At 36.8% G+C, this 6000-nt stretch overlaps 1 long non-coding RNA gene across 1 annotated transcript; it reads left to right on the top strand.

Annotated features, from left to right (window-relative positions):
* Nucleotides 1–824: 824 nt before the first annotated feature.
* Nucleotides 825–1475, top strand: LOC136458141 (uncharacterized). The gene is made up of 3 exons (XR_010759914.1): nucleotides 825–861; nucleotides 964–1143; nucleotides 1245–1475. It is a non-coding gene; the product is annotated as an uncharacterized lncRNA (long non-coding RNA).
* The last annotated feature ends 4525 nt before the right edge of the window (nucleotides 1476–6000 follow it).

Raw genomic sequence — 6000 nt, forward strand, 5'->3', positions numbered from 1 at the left:
GTTGCATGTTTATGCAGGTTCACAACGAAGGACTGCATCAAATAGGAGATGAAGACTTCTTAAGGGAAATGGGTATTGGATGTGATGACACCGGACTGGAACTTACACAATTATCAGAGATAACAGCTAACATACATTGTGAACATGTTTGAAAAATCGGTTTATCTTATTATATGCAGAGTGCTTTGGCAGTGTTGCTTTCACTAATCAGTTTATCTTAATATATGCAGAGTGCTTTAGCAAGAGATTTAGAAGCCAATATTCAAAGTTACTACAATTTTGATTCAAACATTGTAAACCTCAATTATACTAATGAGGTAAATAAAAATTGCAGTTATTACATATTAAGAAAACTACAATTGCAATGCTACAAACTTGTAATTTAGAATATTCCTAATTGCAACTACTGGTATTTGAGTTTCTTTTTGTTTGTTTGTAATGAACAGGATAGTTCATCAGCACTACTAGACTACAACTGTTATGGACATGATAGTCTTCTTCATATGCAGGGTGCGTCCGAAAGAGAAGTGGAATTCAATCCTGAGAGCTACTACATGTTTCATACAAACATTGAAAATGCCAACAATACTCATGAGGTAAAAAGGAATTCAACTTATAACACATATTGTCAGTGTGACATATATAAGTTCATCAAACCCTGTGCAAAAAATATAATAATAATAATGCAGCAGGCACTACAAGTTTGACTTACTTTGTCTTGCTTCAATGTGTTATTCCACTACTTTGTCTTCCTCTCTATCTCCTTGGCATTTGACTGACCTCATGCTATAACAGCAGAGCTCAATACCACTAGTGAACTGCAGCAGCTATGGACAAGAACAAGAAATGCAGAGACAAGAAGTGAGATTCCTAAAACTCGCATTTCACAATTTTTTTTTAAAAAAATGGGTACTAACAAAAGAACTAACATTTTATTGTAATGGTGAACCCCAAAATTTGCAGGAGATCATGTCACCAGGAGGAACAAGTTATGTACTATCACAGGGCGGATCAAGCTATACAAGCCTTATGAACCAAGTCATAGCTCAGGCTAAATCTTCAAATCAGAATTATGAAGAATTTTTGTCATCTGAAATGACAGGAAGTTTCATGGACATACTCAATGAGCCATTTCCACTAGAGGTATTTACTTGTTCTCTACATATACAACTAAATTACTTTGTTTGCTACAATACAAGATGAAATATCTAACAGTACACCTTTTTCCTTACCAGTGAAAACAGAACCGGATGTTCATCACTACCAACAGAATCTATGAGCCACCACAAGATGATGTAGACGGCCTATGAAATGAAGAATCAGAAGCAGTACCAGAGTTTGCAAATGAAGAAAACATGGTACATGAGGAAAGACAAGATGAACAAGGCAGTGAAGGGGAGCAAGATACAGATGGCAACATGACAAAACAACATCTAGTAGCAAGTGAAGAACAAGATGAAGAAGAGCTCAGGGCAATTCAGATTGAAAGCCAAAGTATTATGGTAGCTGAGCGTTTGTCTCATGAACATGCTAGCAGGCATGTTCCTCAGCTAGGCATGAAATTCAAAACAACAGAAGATGCGTACAGTTTCTACAATGACTATTCATTTATAGTCAGGTTTTCATTGGTCAAATGGCACACATACAAGTGCCAAGACAAGAAAGATCACAACTATGGCCAGGTAACAAGGGTCACATACAAGTGTAACTAGTCTGGTAAGAGAAAGGAGGATGATAGCACTGATGTTTCAGGAGTACGAAGCACAAGAAACAACAAAAGGAAGATTTCTATTTTAGGAGTCCAAAGCGCAAGAAATAACAAAAAGAAGATTTCTGGTACACCACCAACACCTAATCCTGTGCCAAACAAAAGGAAAACAAGTACGCTTGTACCAACCGAGTGCCCCGCTGAACTTGTTGTCACACTACAGAATGGAGAATGGACAATAACAAGGTTGAATCTTGAGCATAATCATGCGTTTGCAAGCAAGGATCAGAAGAATAAACTATTTTCATAGATTAGGATGACTGAAATGGAGAAGGAACTTATTGCAACATTCAACAAAGTGAACCTACCAGATAGGAAGATTATGGCAGTCCTATCTTATATAAGAGGGGATGTCACTCCGTACAACAAGAAACATATCAGCAATGAGAAGACAAAGATAAATAAGGCAACATCGGATAATGACATGCAGCAAGTGTATGACTAGTTCTCTAAGAAATAGGCTGAGGACCCAATGTTCTTCTACAAGTTTTCCATAGATGAAAACAACAAAGTGAAAAACATTTTCTGGTCCAATGGTACAAGCAGAAGGTACTATGAGGAATTTGGAGATTGCATCGTTTTGATACAACCTACAACACAAATAGTACTCCCTCAAGTTTGCACCAATTGTTGGTATTATAGGTCATGGGGACAATTGCCTGTTTGGCTGCGCTTTCATAATGGATGAAACTACAGAAACTTTTGAGTGGTTGTTTCAGACAATGCTGACTTGTATGGGAGGAAAGCACCCTAAAACTATAATCACTGACCAGGACCTAGCAATGAAGGCTGCTATCAGAAATGTTCTATTGGACACTATTCATCAGAACTGCTTCTTCCACATTGTGAAGAAAGCTCAGGAGAAAGGTGGTAGGATATTTTCATTGGAAAGGAATAAGAAGCTACATGACGATCTCTTTGACATTCTTAGGAACTCATTGACCAAAACAGAGTTTGAGTACTTGTACAAGAAGTTGCCACAAACATATGATGTCGGTGGCTTCAGATACCTTGATGACATGTGGTTTAATAGGGAAAATTTTGTTCCATGTTACTTCAAGAAGCATTTCTTCCCTTTCATCAACTCTATAGCGAGAAGTGAAGGAACAAATGCATTATTCAAACTGGATGTCACACCAAGGTATAGTATTATGAGATTTATGAATGAGTTCCAAAGAATTTCAGATACAACAGAAAAGAATCAAGCAGAACAGGACTTTGAAACCAGATTAATGCCTTGGTTGAGTATGGCATATGAGTTCAAAAGGCAGGCTACAAGGCTGTACAATAGAAAGATATTCTTCAAGTTTCAAAAGGAGCTCATATTGGCAACAACGTATGAGGCTCAAGAACTCCAGAAAGATCAAGTTTATGCAGTGTTAAAATCAGAGTACCATAGGCAGTTTGAGTTCAAAACAAGGAGATACATTGTGACAGTAGACTTGACACAAAAAAACTACAGATGTCTATGTTGCAAATTTGAAAAAGATGGTATAATATGCTGCCATATCATCAAGGTGCTCACAAACCTAAATATATCTCAGCTAGATGACAATTATTTCATTGAAAGATGGAGGGCTAAAGAGAGGAAACAGTTGACAAGGTAGAATACTGTACCAGAAATAGAGATTGAGAAGAGCAGGCCATTGAGGCACAACATATTGTCAAACAAGTTGAGCAATATTACTTCAGATGGATCAAGAACAATGGAAACATTCAACTATGTTCTAGAAGAAGCCGAGCGAATGCAAAGAAAACTCAATGAACCAGCAGATGAAGTCAGACTGCAACAATCACAATCTGTTCAACAAAGTGGTACTAATGTTTTGCAAGATGCTAATGATGTAGTCAGACTACCTCAAACAGAATCAGCTCAAGAAAGTGATACAATGCTTTTGCAAGACCCTAATAATGCTCAGAAAAGAGGAAGGCCCAAGAAAGTGACCAGGCAAATAGGAATAGTTGAGGACATCAGAAGCAAAGCAAAAAGCAACTTTACCTGTACACACTGTCGTGAAGGAGGGTCTAACATCAAGACATGCCAAAAAAAGCATCTTCCTCCTGTGCCTAAAAAACAAAGAAAAGGAAATCAGGTAACACAGAGAAACATAGGCAAAAAGTAAATGTTAGCACTACAACAACAGATGTCACTTCTTCATATGTATATTCATCTAATGTTGTTGATATTATCATGCAGGAGATGTTGACAACACCAATAAATAGTAGCAGTGCAAGTGCAGCAAGCAAACCAAAGAAGGGGAAAGTCAAGAATTGAGAAAACCAAAAACAAGAGATGGAATGCTAATAGCTGCAATTACAGTGGCCAAATAATTTATGTAATTTATTAGTAATAGAGCAATTGTAAATTCAGTACTATTATATCTTTAGACCTACAATGAAATGTATCTATTTGAGGCTACTGGAAGAGACTACTGGGCCGCAACTTGATAAAACATGGATTGCATGTGCTCATAACTAAAATTGCAGTGCCCTACACTTGCAATTTACATTACATCAAACTGTAATTACATAACTGAATATTTAAGTTGTTTGGTTTACATATGCAGTGGCCTACAGCTACTGCTACTGCTAAGAGAACTTGGTGCAGACATACATACCTGCCATATGCTTCATCCATGGTTTCAATTGGATTGTCATTTTCCTTTTTTGTTGCAAGCTGCAAAAAATAACAACTTTTAAGTCATCCTTGTTATGAAAATTACCATCATGCTTCACAACTAAAATTATCAACACATAAATATTTCAATCACTCACACAAAGAGTTCACAAATCCTAGCAATATCAAGAAAGGAGACCCTCTGCTTGAGCAATGGCATGTTCTGCTCTAACTTGCTCAGGTGGCCTCCCACTCCTGATATCGGCAGAATTGGAGCTAGGTGGCCTTCCCATCTTCCTATACAGACAACCCCAACAAACAAGACAATGTAGTCAAATCATAATACATAGGAAAAAGTTGACACAAATATTAGCAAGCATGGCAGCATGGTTATAGTATAATATACTGCAAGGTACCACGGACACAAGTAGAACTGCATGATAAATGCAGTTCATAAGACTAAAAGCAAAGGGAAAATCAGATCCAACTGTAACGACAAAGGCAAATGGATAAACTTACTTCCTCATGGACTATCAATCTTCTACATTCGGTCTACTAGTTCTCTTGCAGACTTGGAAAAATTCTTAAACCCCTAAAGAAAACAACCAAATTAAATAAAAGCAGGGTTGCATACATAATCAATATGCAAGAAATGGTTGCACAGAATATACAGAACAGGAAAGACAACTAAATGATGAAATCATTCTAGATCAAGAAAAACACATAACAATTGTTGATGAGGCCATCGAACCTCCTATGAACTATGTAGTAACAAATACTCTGGTATATTCAAACCAAGCATAGAATTTGTTGAAAAACATAGATGGAACAACCCCCACATCTTGGCCTACCTCCACAAACCTTCATCTAACACAAACACAGATCACATAGGATAGAGCACAAAGGACAATTTCTTTCTATGGAAGGACAAGGATAAAAACTTGGTGAGGGTTAGCACAATCATAAATAACAAAGAAATCACAAACACAACAAACATAAGACAAGGTGTGTTAGCACAAATCACAAAGGACAATTTCTTTCTATGGAAGGACAAGGATAAAAACTTGGTGAGGGTAAGCACAATCACAAATAACAAAGAAATCACAAGAAACATATAACAAGGCGACTCATATTGTCATCATATGATCAATTCAACAACTATCAATGAGTTAAAAAGCAAGTGCTACACAGACTAAATTTAAAAAATGCAAAACTCACCTGTTGCCATGGTACTGAGGACAAAGGATCTCAATAAGATGCTGGTTGGACTTTAACTGACCGCGTACCCTCATGGTGCTTCTAGTATTCATGCACAAAAGTCATACTTCAACATCTTGGTCTATAAGAACAAAATCAAACTCATAATAATATAACACAAGACCCAATTGAACTATCTATAAACAAGAAGACAAGAGGAACATGCACAACCCTCAATCTTCTCCTTGTCTTCCCTATAAAAGGTTAGTAGTACACAACAAAAAACACTTATAGAGAAAACCATAAAGCTAGAATAATGGGTACAAAAGAGTTAACATCAGCAATCCAACAGAATATTATCATCTTGTTTACTTTAGCCTCTTCAATGTATATTAAAATTTACAACCACTTTAGCATC

This window comes from Miscanthus floridulus, chromosome 6, assembly GCF_019320115.1.
Source record: "Miscanthus floridulus cultivar M001 chromosome 6, ASM1932011v1, whole genome shotgun sequence".
Taxonomy (NCBI): domain Eukaryota; kingdom Viridiplantae; phylum Streptophyta; class Magnoliopsida; order Poales; family Poaceae; genus Miscanthus; species Miscanthus floridulus.